This window comes from Aquila chrysaetos, chromosome 13 (assembly GCF_900496995.4).
Source record: "Aquila chrysaetos chrysaetos chromosome 13, bAquChr1.4, whole genome shotgun sequence".
Lineage (NCBI taxonomy): Eukaryota > Metazoa > Chordata > Aves > Accipitriformes > Accipitridae > Aquila > Aquila chrysaetos.
Window position 1 is genome coordinate 31,758,267 of NC_044016.1, and position 14,312 is coordinate 31,772,578.

The 14,312-nt window shown below is 35.2% G+C and overlaps 1 protein-coding gene across 6 annotated transcripts in view; it reads left to right on the forward strand.

Moving 5' to 3' along the window:
* The window catches only part of SIPA1L2 (signal induced proliferation associated 1 like 2), a 150,946-nt gene that overhangs the window by 21,563 nt on the left and 115,071 nt on the right, over nt 1-14,312 (forward strand). For all 6 annotated transcript variants that reach the window (XM_030035196.2, XM_030035197.2, XM_041128404.1 and 3 more), the window contains exon 2: nt 9,559-9,631. The gene's annotated coding sequence lies outside the window, so the exon portion shown is untranslated. The remainder of the gene's footprint in view (nt 1-9,558; nt 9,632-14,312) is intronic.

The window sequence follows — 14,312 nt, forward strand, 5'->3', positions numbered from 1 at the left end:
CCACTCTACACCCTGTAATTGAGTGTTGACTATAAAAAGCAATGGTAGTAAATTATGAGACTTATATTCTTGGAATGAATTTGATGACCAATTATCCTATTTTTGTCTCTGATATTTGAAGGGAAATGGGAGACATTCAAATGCAATTCTGGGCATTGTCAATCTTTTCAGTGTTGTTTCAGTATTAAGGTTGAAAGAGGACTATACAGAATTTTGAATAGGATTTTCAATCAAATGTGTAAGTTCAGTGTGTATGAAAAGCACTATGAGGTTATTATAATTGTGTTCAATGAAGAAATGATCAAATTAATTCCTATATTTGGCAAACTACTAAAACCTAATTGTATCCCATAGCTGCTTGAAGGATAGTTACAAAAATGATGGAGCTGAATTTTTCTCAGTGGCACCAGATTGGCCACAAACTGTGACATGGTATGTTCAGGTTAGACATGAGGAAAAATTAGGAGGAACACTACTGGGAGGCCAATACAGCCCTGGAACAGGCTGCCTGGAGAAGCTGTTGAATATTCCATCTTTGGAGGTCTTGAAGACTCAGCAAGACAAAGCCATGCCTGACCTTTTCTAGTGTTGATGTCAGTCCCGCTCTGAGCAGAAGGTTGGACTGCATGACTTCCAGAAGTGTATCTCAGCCGCTCCAAAACTGAAACTGATTAGGTTTTTGTTCATCCTCTTTTCTCTTTCTTTTATTTCCCCATTCTAAAGTGACTGTGGCTCATATGTTTATTTGGAAAAGCAAACACCACTATCAAAAGGCATATCCTACACAGAGTAAGGCATTCACAAATGACATTCACAAACTCTTCTTTCTGAGAGAAAATAATAATACCAAAAGAAAATTCCCTCCACTGATAGCATTTGAAAACCATCCTACTTTTCACTCTTGAAGAAAACAGAGCTGATAAAGAAATGTTTGGGGTTTTTCCATAGTACTTAAAATCTTGCTTTCCACTTGAAAAAATAACAAAAAATATTTTTTTCACTCCAGAAAAAAGTTAATGACAAATAAAATATTAAGCAGACCTATGGGAACAATATATATATAAAAAAAATTCATCTTATTATTTCTGTGAATAGCATTCACAACGCTGTAATTTAGTTAAGTTTATTTCAAACCTGTTTTATGACCTGTGAATAATTTTTGTATCTTTGCTGCTTTTAAGCAGTTGCCCTAAGTCAGTTGCCGTATTCTTCTTACTTTTAATTGGAAGTTGTCAGGTACTACTACCTCGTCCTCTAGCTGATTTTTTTTTTTTTTTTTTTTTAAATCTGCTTTTCTGTGGATACCATCAATGATTTCTGTCTTGTTTAGTAACTTCAGTTCCAAGCTGGTAACTCATCTTTATCATTAATATTTTCAGCATTTACACTTTCACGAGGTTTGCTTTTTATTGTGTTTAGCACTGCAAATGTCTTATTGCTGTACTCTGAAATTCAGGGAAGTTAAGAGCCCCTATCTCTTCCATGGTGAGGTGTGGTACGGAGCTTTTCTGTGGTTATACCAAGTCACTCACATTTAAGCTGTTTCCTTCTTCATTTCTGTGATGAAGTCTGGCATAGTACAAAGTAAAAAAATATAAATGTGAGGACTAAATGCTGAGCTATTCCTGGCAGAGAACAGAAAAGCAGCAAATACAGAATAGATCTGAAAGGGGTTATACTATCTACTCAATGTTATCTACTGTATTTTCTGTAATTTGTGGTCCAAATGTGATATTTTGTAGTGCCAGAATTGATACTGTTTCATGCTCTCTTTGTGGTCTTGATTATTACATGCTTTTGCTGTGTGGTCAAAATGAGGTGTTGCAGAGGGAGAAAAAAATGCCTGGAGCTGAACATTGTTTCATAGAAGAAAGATAAAAAAAGGTGGGAATGAAGATGGTGTTCACATTAGGTACATGAATGGCAGTGTGTGAAGTGGCACGTTTAAAATATAAATTATAAAGATTTAGCTCTTTGTTTATCGTCTTTTATTAAAAATAATTACATTCCATATTAATTGCCAATTTATTGTAGGTAAAAAGACATTTAGTGAAATGATGGGCAATGTAGGGTGTTCTGTTTGTTTCTGACAAAATCATTTTGGTGTAATGCACAAATCCTTTCCCAATTGAAAAGGAATTTCAAAAGGTAAAAGCTATCTCTGCCTTACATATTCTGTTTTCATAATGAAGAATATTCTTTACTTGAGGTGGTAGAACTCTTCCAGGTCAAAGCAGGGTTAGTTGATTTTTCGTGTTCAGGAGAAAGGTATAGTTACATTTGAGTGCATATAAGAAAATTATGATGGCCTAAGGGTAGACCTATTTACACTACTAGAGAGTGAACCAAAAGTGTATATTGCACTGTCCACCTTATATGTCTCGTAGCAAGTGCTCTTTATTATCCAGCTCAGAGGAAGGATCATCCAAAGTTACAGGTTGCTCAGCAGGTTCCCTAAACAATTCTTCTCAGTCAATCTGAGACTTAAGCAGACAAAAGCTGAATGGATATTGCTTTTCAAATTAGTACTGCTGTGTAATTAATTGCTCTTAATTAGCAAATCTTTCTTTAAGTATTCAGACTGCAGTGATGTAATTTGTTTTGCCAGGTAACTCATCACATAAGAGGACAGTTCAGCTTGGTATGGAAAGCTGCTCTTAACATACTCCAAGTAATTGCATGTTTCATTGAAAGTGTTTTGATTGAAACAGTGGTGATGTATCTGATGAGCCTCAAATTGTCTTGGGCCCACCCTGTCCTTCCAGCTGGCTTGCTGTTGCTTTACGATAAGAGATGGGTGTTTGGGCAGTGTGCTCTCTGGTAATTGAATGCTGTTCCCTGTGCTACGCTCAGCTAGATGCTCAGAGTTTGGAAGGGCATCCATGGGGGAGGCGTCCCTCCTTTGCTGCACCCGCAGGGACTGGTATGTGGAACTAGGAACAGTGTTTACTGTGATGGTGAAATACCTGCAAACTGACCTGTAGCTGGTGAGGTTAGGCCAGCCTGGATCAAATAAGGTATCCCTTCCACAGAGATGCAAATTTAACTTTGTGACAGTATTTTTATATTTTATATAATTTTATATTGTGGCAGTATTTGTGATAGATGTGCTGTGATAGTATGCGGTGGTGATAAAATTCTCAATTCCCTTTTAAACTGAGTGGTATGTTTAGCCTAGTACGTAGTTAGTGCCCTCATCTGCTTGACTTATTTTATTATTTGAATTTTCCACACACTACTGGGCAATAGAGAAATATAGATCTTGGAGAGATGAATGTAATTCTTACTAAGATGAATGTTGGTATTTTTGAAACTCACAAACAAGCATACAAACTGAGGTGCCAGGCATCCTTAACCAACACAAGTTATTTTGCATTGTGCTCGTGGCTTTGCTTACAGCAGTTCAGAATAGAGTCCAAGAATAATCTGTAAATGGGGAATTCCAGTTTCGGTTTTAAATAGACATTGTAACATTGCAACCAGCATTTGTATCAAAAAACCCCCCAACTTGTCAAATAAGGATTTCTTTTTTTTTTTTTTTTTTTTTTTTTTTTTTTTGTAGTCAGAGGTGGCTGGAACGTTGATTTTTACACGTTTATCTGGGCAGCATAAAAATAAGAAAGAACTTACAGATTTAGAAGGAAAACCCAGTTCACAAGTCAACATATGAAATAATTGTGGTGCCCAAAGCCAGGGATTTTACAAGTTTTAAAGCAAAGATACTGCTTTGTTTAGCTTACATTTAGGGCCTTGAAAAACCACTTTTGAGTGTGTTACAGCAGGAACTACATGGAAAAAGGAAAGACAGAGGGTGGAGTTTGGGGAGAACTGGAATGCAGTACAAACCAAGTGAATGCCTGATCAGGAATATCTGTTGTTTTCTTGAGTCCATGCTTTTATTACATTTCACTTTCTGTCTTGGTGCCTTTTGTTTTTCTGTGTCTCATTATACAGAGCTGAGGGGGGAAAAATACATGTTGATCTTGTTTATGGCTTGTTTATTGTATATCTGTGTTTTGTTTCACAGTAAAGTGTGCTGCTACTTCCTTAACTTTATTGTTTTCTATTTCTCAGTCTGTATTTCAAAAAGAAGCTGCATGTTTTCTCTTCAAAATGAAGAATTACAATAGATTTCATGTATGAAACACCTGCACAGTAGGAAGTGAAACAGAACTTTTTAGCTCTCACTGTTTTATGGCAAGATTTCTGTTGCCTTTCCTTCCTGTAAACAAAAGGAGTCACTTAGAGAATAGGAAATAGGCTGTTTACAGGATATTTTCTGTATGAAAGGAAGGAAAAGTGCCTTTACACAGATCAGCCTATTGTGTTGGGAATATTGGAAGTTATATGCAGTTAAATTGAGTTTAGTGTTCGGAGTGAAAATAAACGACAAAATACATGTAATCACTGCAGTGTTGACCCTGAGAAGCGCTAGGTGCCCCCATTAGTTGCTGAAATGAAAGCAGGAGTTAGGATATGGAGTGCTTTGGTTTGGTCCCCAATCCTATGTGTAACCTGTGATCATTGTAAGAACTTGATCAGGTATAAGCTACATGTCAAAATAAAAGCTAAGAGCTTATGGAATGTGGCTTTTATTTAAAAACAAGCACTTTTGATACTTGTACTTTTAATTACTGATTCAAGTTACTTTTGCACATCTGTCTTCCAGCTGGCTGTCTTTGAAATACAGTTGTCTTTGCTAAAAAAAGTCATAATTGGATTTGTCTTGAAAGTAACGGTTTCAAATGTACATGTAGAGTGTACATATTTTCAAAGTTCTGCTTCACCTGTGAAATATATTAACTATAATTCTGGTGTGCATCAGGATATCTTATTCTTGCCTGTGTTATAAAATGAATTTCTGTGAATAGCTATTTGATTATCATTTATCTTTTGTAGCACCAGCAAGAACCTTTATCACCAGTAAGAATTGTGGATTAGGTATTTAACTCTAAATTCTGTTTAAGCGTTGTAGAATAATCTGACTTTCTTGAAACTTCAGGTGTATATATAAGCTGATAGGACAGACAATAGTTTTGCCAATAAAACTGAGCAGGGTAGAGAAAAATATGCATACAATATTACTTGTCATTAGCTGTATCTTTTATCTGCAGTTCTTTTGCTGTAGTCACACTTGAAGATAGAAATTTATTGTAGCAGGTTTTGCCATTTCTTTAGCTCCATATATTTAAAGTAGTTAATGCTTGAATACTGAGGAAAAGCAATTGTAAGCATGGAAATGAAGAAAGTAAAAAATCTTGCTTGCTTAATAGATACCGAACTCCACTTCTGGTTTCAAAAGTGGTACTTAAATACAAAAAGCCTTAACAGCAGTGTTCCCTGTTACAGAAATGATTTTTTTTTTTTTTTTTTTCCCCTGCATGATGGATCCAGTTCCTCACACAGAAATCCTAATGCCTGGGTATTTCAGTCTAATTTGGCAAATAAGACTGGTGTGTGTACATGTGTGTATGTAAATGGCAACTGAGAGTGGTCTGTCTTCTGGTATGTCTTGGCGAATGGAGTATGTGCCCTGTCTTTGTCCTTATAGAAGAAACAGAATGATTCCTTTGCTGCCTGTGTTTGGTTTCGTGTTCTTCTAGGCCAGAAGTGTCTGTCTGCTTGTTTGCTTTCTATCTGTATTTTTTAATTCTTTCTTCATTCTAGGTAGAGTGTTACCAAAAGAACTACTGCAAGTCATGAATGAGACTTTGTCTAGGTGTAGAGGAAAGCATAAGGTTTCTTCTTAAAACTTTGAAGTCTTGAAGAAACAAATGCCCATAGTATCCTATAATCTAGACCAAATGACTCCAGCAAGGCATTAGTTAGTCTTTGTGGTGCTATGTGGAATTTATTTTGCTGGACTACCTATAATTTTGAACATAATATTTTTTCAAAGTGAATGGGATCTCAGATGTAATTATGTTCTTGTCCTGAATATTCTTTAATGAAGAAACTACTAGGTTTATATCTCACATGTAAGACATGGTTTCTTTATACATCTTGCAAATGTAATAAATCCAGCTTCTTTTTGTATGTATGGAGTTTGAGATAAACTTCTCTCGTAGATTTGCTAGGCTTACCTGTCAGAGATTCACTGCTGCTTCTTCCCTCCCATGAAAGTTCTTCTATTTTGCCTCAGATAACCCAACAGAAATATGGCCCCTATACTACAAGTCGAGCATGTTCAGTGTACATCAGACTTGCTGTGGAGACTGACTGCAGCAAGTTGATATTCTGTGGAGCTTACCTCTGCAGTGACTGTCTGTAGAGTGTTTCAGAGCACTAGGAAGCCTGCTTGCCACTGGGCTCTCCTGACTAGGATGCTGCCCTTATGCCCATTCTTTCTGGAATCAGTTTCTTCTGCATAGCCCAAACTTATAGGGTAGAGAAAGAAAACTGGGCCGGAGAAAATCTGTTGTCTGGTACTGGTATTATTCTCTCTTTCCACTTTTCCTATGATAACAAAGTAGGAATAGAAAATATTAAAAGATTGGACACAAGTAATATCAAAGATTCATGCAGAGAATTCATGTTTTCGTAGTTGAAAATGAGGTGCATTGTATGGCAGGCAACAGTTATGAATGTCTGACCTTTTGCCAAACAGGCATACTAATAAGGATTGGCCTTCTTAAGCTATTTAGGAATTACTTCTACCTGTGTTTCAGATTATCTTCTTACGTGAACTCTTCTTTGCCTTGTCATTGGCCAAGTTGGCTTCCTCAGTGACATACCCTGTAGAAGCAAGGCTCTAGTTTTCAATTCCAGAGGACATTTAGAACAAGAAAAGACTAACAAACCAGCAAACAAAATGCATGTATTACTTCCTGGAGAATAAAGCAACCCAGGTGGGACTCTGGGAATAGTAAAAGATGAGATGTCCAATTAAAACAGATGTATGATAATCGCCTTAGGCACACGAGTCTTATGATGTCTAATGCTACAAATAAGTTTTAAAGTACATTTAGAGAAAATAGGCATAGTTACTCCTGATTTCTGATTTAGAATTTGTTACTTTATGTGAGATTAAGGGAACATACATTACTTTAAGTTTCGAGTATTGTTTTTTCATTTGTGGACCTTCATGACTGTAGGGTAAGATGTTATGAAGAAAACTCTTAGAATGCTGGTGAAATCATGAATTATTTTTTAAATATATTAAAATATTTTTCTTTTCAATTCTTAAATATTTTTTTCCTGATGCAGTGTTCTGCATAAGAACTTTGGATTAAAAAACAAATTAATATGTGGACAAAGCCTAGTGTTTTCCTTTTTGGCTGCCTCAGAAAAGAGCTACATAATCCTCTAAATCCTACTTTACTCTGTGGATCAATTGATTCCACTTTCTTCTCCCATAAACAGGCAATCTGGAAATTGTCTTTGAGACAGATATTTTGAAGCTTGCTCTTCTAATGATTTGCAATGTATGAAGACATCTTAAGGTTTTTTTTTGTGAGAAAGACAATATTAATACTGATAATATTTTCACAAAATTATTTATAGAAAATTGAATCCAGTTTCTTTTGGAAAATTGACCAGATTCCATAGCCATCCTAAAAAAATTATTTTCCATTTTTGCGGTTGCTTTCTTCTTGTGTATTTACTTTTCTGGTTCTCCCTCTGTGCTGACTAATGGCTGATGTTTCCTCTTATCCGGATAATATAATTTGTGAATCCAGAGGCTCCTATTGGAAAATAAGGATGGATTCTGGTTATTCTTATCTGTAACATAGCCTGGACAGGCTTATTGAATATTTTTGTGTGTGTATATATATATATTTGATTTAGTTTATGATTAAATTTCAATTTTACATTGGAATAGATGTCTATCTCAGTGACACTATGAGACTATAGGATGGACTTGTACCTATGTAGAAGTATGTGTATGATTTATGAATTGTGATAATCCTTGTTTTAAGTCATTGTCTTCGGTTTGTCAGATTAGACTAAAACACATGCTAGTCTACAATTGGTACAAGGATGTATAGTTTTGCTCCCAGTAATAATCTAGGTGAGAAAACAAATCTGTCCTGCTGGACTTCCTTTCATTCTTCAGCTGTTTGTTTTACCATATACAAGGATTATTTAGAATTTGGATATTCTTATTTCTTAGGTGTTTTAGATGTTGTTAGTGTGTTCTCAAGTTCTTCCACGATTCATGAAGAAAAAAGTTAAAATGCTTGTCTCTGGCTTTAGTTTCAGCTTTTACTTGAGTGAGGTTTATGTTTGAAATTTGTCTTCATCAGATATAATTTTTAGGCTAGGAATGAGATTTTTCTTTTTAATATCCTGGTTTTTTAATTGTGTCTTCTGTTGGCAAACAGATTAGTCATCTAATGATGTTGGTCAACACTACTACTGGTATGGTTTAGTTTTGTTTTACCTCTCCCATAAAAGCTGTACTGGCAAAGTGTTTGCTCAAGCTCTAGGTTGTAACTACACCAGGAGGTTTTTGCTACTGTGAGCATACTGGTAAAAGTAGACTTAAGTGGCTGCCTAGTTTTGGCTAGGCCTAAGATGAGGATGATGGTAAACTGTCCTGCGTTCCATCTGTATGGGCTTTTTGTTTGTTTATGTTACTGCTGTCTATAATACCTAGATTTGCAGTTGACTTAGGATTTTGAGGCTTTGTGTTCTTTTCCATTGTATGCACTATTCTGTAAAATACTCACTAGAATTATTTTTATCCCTATGGTGGTGATTTAGTACAGGAAATAACATCTGTTCCTGCTGTGTGTGTGTTTTCTTTTTCCTTTCTTTCAATATGAATGTAACATTGTGTATTTTCAAGCTAGATTTTACTATCTGAGGTCATGCTAAAATGAACTCCCTTTGAAACTGTGTTAGCACAGATATAAAATAGAAAGCCAAATCACCTTATCGGTAAATGATAGTTTTATGTTCTATACTCTGTATGTTGATCAGACAGACCTACCTAAATTATTTTTACTTTACATATACTTTTATTTTTCTTCATTCAGAAGTAAATGTAAAAATGTCAAATGTAAAGTTTGCAGCGTTAGATACTTTATTAGCTGTAAGTCGTCCCACAGATTCTCACAGAATGTTTCTAAACTTTTTGGATGAACTGAGTACTATCTTCCTTCAAAACATTTTATGGAACTGCACAAATTTTTCTCGTAATTGAAAACCTTATTAGACCACTTGCTTTTTGTAATATGGTTCTAGGAATAGCTGCGGACACTTTATCATGACCTTGGAAGCAGAGCCATAATGAAACAGTCCGATGGTTCAGTAGCTACTGGTTCATGACCTCTTCCCCTAGCAAAGCTTTTTTTCCAGTTATTGCCAGGAACTTGCAGAGATAACAGCTTTAAATTCTCTGTGGCAACACATACATATGGTATGTGTTACACTGCTGAATTTTAAAGCCATCGAGTTGTTCTTGATATTTTATTTTCACATATAAATTAGTAGATTCTCATTTTACACAAGTGTTCATTTAAGATTATTGGTTTTACTTATGCCTTAGTAGCATAAGTGGACATGTTCACCTAAAAAGAAAAAAAACCCAAACCTTTCTCATTTGACTTGCAGGTATCTCCATTTTACTGATATCAGAAAAAAAGTGACTCAAGTTGGCATCCTTTGGGAATCCTTCTAGCCAAAGGTAAGCATAATTTCTAATGAGTGACAAATATATTTTTAGTATGTTTGTAGCCTTACACTACCTTTTAGATAAAATGGCAGCTGTGCTACTATCTTTCTTGATGTTTGACATCTCACAAACAGAATTTCTTTGGGATACCTAGAGCATCTTAACAAACCCATAAGAGAATCGTTTATATGCCTCAGCATACAAGTGAACTTCAGTCTTTTTTTAAAATCTGAACTTGGCAGATTGCCTCTCATTAATATTGAAGCATATGGTACAATGACTTTGAGGCAACATTTCTTATACAGCTGTTATTATATAGAAGGATGATTGCATTCCTTAATGTATTGGATAAGCCAAAAATAAAATAATAATTTTGGTGATTTGGAAATTCTTGGCTTGGTCTTCCTCTGGAAAAGAGCTCATATGACCGGAAATAGACACTAGCATAATACGCTGAAAGAGCGCCCTTTGTAAGGGCTAATTAGGCTGTTTGTAGAAAATCCTGAGCCTACAGTTGCCAAAAATCATGATATCTTGATATTTTCTGCAACAGATATTAAGAGGTGCAGTCATCCTCCTATAGCTCCTAATTCTGCAAACTCTTTGATCTAGTCCAACTGGAATGCTTTATAGTTCTAGCATGTGGTTCAGGTTTAGAAATGCTTCATGTTGGCTGAACACAATCTGTCATCTAATGAAGACATGCTCCCTTGCAGCACAGTGAAGAAATGAGTAATTTATTGGGGGATGAACACCTTCCTGTCCATGTGTGCATGTGTGTTTATTTTAAATACTGAAAATAAAAACTGAATAAAACCTGCTTTTGGGGATTTATAGATGAATTGTTTACTTTCAACAACATGCAAACATTTGGGAAGTATTTCACTACAAACTTGAAAAACTTGATTCAAATTCATTCATTATATTTTCACTCCATGGGTTCACCAAGAATACTACAATCTAGAGAGAGATCCGCCACATAAATAATTCTTCAGTTAATATATCTAGTAATGTGGTCACTGTCAGACATTGTAAATATGTACTGTAACTACTTTTGTTTGAAGAATGGAGTATCATATTGATAATGATAAAAAGTGGAAAATAAATTGTGTATAATTGTGTGAGACTTGAGTAAGAGTTTCAGAATTATGCTTAGTTGCTTGTGGTCCAGATGAAAAACTTCCAGTCTTTTACAAACTGTTGAAGAAAACTAACTTAAAAGAAAAGCAATGATATATATGCAAAATTAGCAATATGGATTTCTCATATTACAAGGTGAGAGAGATAGTAGCGAGAAGGGAGTAGTAGTTGTGGGAGATTTCTCTTGTAGAGAAGAAATAGACTAGCACAGGGCCACAGTATAACTTGTGGCTCATGCAATGTTCCTGGGGCAGTCTAATGTCAAACATGTATCAGAGGTGTGTACCAAAAATTAAAGGTAAGAGGTAATAAATGTTTGTAGATTTAAGGCTACACTTTGATATAACTCAGGATTTCACAATTTTACAGCTGCTGTAGGAGAAAGTAGGAAAGTAAAATGCTGAAAACTTTTCTTAAAGACAAGCTCTCAAATTGTTCCCACTTTCATGTTAGCACTAAGTTACCCTTCAATGGGTGTCATAGGAAGAAGTGCTGTACTTGTGTTCCTTCTTTCTATGTAATGGGCAGGTTTGGAGGAGGAGGGGGGAAAGTTGAGTCCCTTCTACCTCCCTTCTTTCAAGATTAGTAATATTATGAGGATATGCTGAATCTGAAATCAAATCAGTTAGAAGAAGGTAACCTTCTAAGCTAGGCTGCTAATTTTTGTAGTAGTCATTTTTTCTCTTTTGTCTTTCTCTTTTGCACAAAGCACAGAAAAAAGGAATTATATACCTTTATACCTAGGAAAATAGTAAATGTTCTGAGAAACTAGTCGAATTTAGCTTTTTTCAGATTATTGTTATAACTGAAATGTTGGGCTTTGTAGATAAATTTTATATAGACAAACTATAAATTATATATGATTATAAATAAATTATATTAAATAAGTTACACTTCATATTTTTATTGTATTCATTCTAGTCTCTTCATTTCCACTCTTTTCAAGCACCATACTTCTGCAGTAAATACAGTGCTCTACTACTCTATGTTCTTTTACACAGGAGGAATGTAAAAGATCATTACTGAAGCTGGTTAGAAGCTTCTATTTTATGACAAAAACTTATTTTGCATGATCCATTTTTTCTAAGATATTCCTATTTTGGAGCAGGAAAATAAAACTAGAATCTATTTCTTTCTTTCTTTCTTTTTTTTTTAAACGGAACTGTCCCAAAATCTTTCACTGTTTCTAAGTTCAACACTGAGCTATGTTTGCCTAGGAGGCAAACTGAACTTGTAAAGTTGTGCTCAAGCATCTAATGTCCATGCTGGTGGCCAGCTTTTCTGACTAGGCTGCATCTGGTGTGAAGCAATAGTTTTCTTTCTGACTGAGCCTGGTATAGTCCTGCAGTTCCCATGACAGACATCTACAGCATAGGCGAGATACCTGACCAGGGAGGCCAGCCAAACATGGGAGATGGAGCAGAGAGAGGGCAGAATTTCTAACAACAGCTGCTTGTGAAGTACCCATGCCTGTTTAAGATACAGGACAAGGTTGTCCTTCCAGAATATTCCAGGTGTTCCAAATGCAGGCTTGAAGACAACTTCTGCTTTATACTTTATAATACTCTACATGCAATTGCAATTTGTACTTTTTTTTTTCCAGTGTAGTAGTTTTCTGTCTGTACCATATTGATGACACCAGTAAAACTTCTAACTTTCATTTCCAACTACATATTGTTTCTAGGAGAAAAAAAAAATTCTGAAAGGAGAATTTTTTTTTTTTTATTTTATTTAAATTTATTATGCATTCAGAGATTTGTATGAAGTAAGATAACCACTTTTGGATTCTGTACAGGTTTGTCAATCTATTCAAAAGATCTTAGATTTAGGAGAGTCTGAATAATTGACAGTACTTGCCCGTGGTTTGGCATGGTTGGCTTATGCTTTGATGCAAGAAAATCGAACTTTCTGTCCAGCCACCTGAGCCCCTCTGCCTTGTGTGTGCTACAGCAGTTAAACTAGGTGGATGCTCAATAGCTCAATCGTTTATCAGGTTTTAAGTGGCTTCCTTTGCTCAACTTAATAGTTTCTTTCCCCTTCTCATCTAAGACTCCATTTTTCAATGAATGGTCTGTTCTGTAATGTGAAATAAGATCACCAGACTCCTGTGTTACTGAGCCTGATGAAGCTCTGCTATATTAATCGCAGTGTAGAACATACCTCTGAAAATCTTATCTACTACTTTTCGCGTAAACAATGTGTTTTGCTTCAGAAATAGTCAGACTGAGACAATATTGTAACATATTTTGTATTGTGTGTTGTCAAGAATATCTGCATTTGAATAATGCTGATTATGTAATAAACAAGAACTTAACACTGGTAAATCTAGTCTAGTATTGTATGATAACCACTTCTAGTATTGCATTTACTTTATCTTTTGGCTGTATAGTTAGCCAAGGGATAGTAAGTGTTTAAAGAAATCTGGAAGAAGCTGAAAAATATAATTTGTAATTCTCTTTTGCTCTCTTTTGGTGGTTCAAAGTAAGAGTAGTTGTAATATAATAATGCTGCAAAAAGAATGAGGATTACAGATTTCTCATCTTGCACGTGCTGATATATTAATGAGGTGCATTCTTTTTCTTTCATAATTTGCAAGTTATGTAACACAAGGAATGTAACACAAGGAATATTGCTGTTTACAGCTGGGAAAAGAAACTTGTGGTTTGCTCATCCATGAACTAAATACACATTGACTTTTGGGTTTTGTTTGTTTGTTTGTTTTTGTTCCGTATATCCTGCGAAAATGCTTATGTCAAAATAATTCTCTGGTCATAGCTTACAATTATGATAGCATTGGCACTGATTAGCAGTTTTGGGAATCCTGATTTTGAAGTACGTAAACCTAGAGTATTTTGTAGACCATAAGAACTTAGTCACTCTTTTGCTATCGTAAGTACAGGCATAAGAAAATAGGAAGTTATTCTCATTGTAGAAAACTGATGGTGGTTTTGCATCTGAAGACAATTAAGTAGTTAACCATTTATTAAAGAGTGGTAACCCTAAAAAGTAAAAAATATTTGAAGTTTGTTTCTGTTTAAGAGGTATTTTAAAAGTGGTTACACAAAACTAAATGTTTGTGGAATGTTTACAATTTCAGCTACTTAAAAAGGAATCTAAATTGCTTACATTAGGTTGTTTAGCTCTTGTGACTGCACAGGCCTGCATTATGTCTGTAGATGTACTGTTAAGGCAGAGGAACATATAATAAAATTAGAGGCTGTAAATCCACATAGAATATATAAGTGCCAGATTTAAGTGATAAACTTACCCATATTTGCCTAAGTCATCATCTGCTTCCTGGGTGACCTTTTCATTGGGAGCATGTGTCCTAATATATGAAGCAAATATAGAATCAGTAAACCTAAATGCAGCATTTGGTCTTAGTTTTGCATCCAGTGGCATATTCCCTTTTAATAATAATAAATAAATTTAAAATAAGTCCACCCCTCTTCACCTTTAGCTACTGATAAACTGAACCACTAGCTGCTGAACCACTATTCCTTTCATATTTCTGATAGTTATTGTAATAGGGACACAGGTAAGTGGGACAATT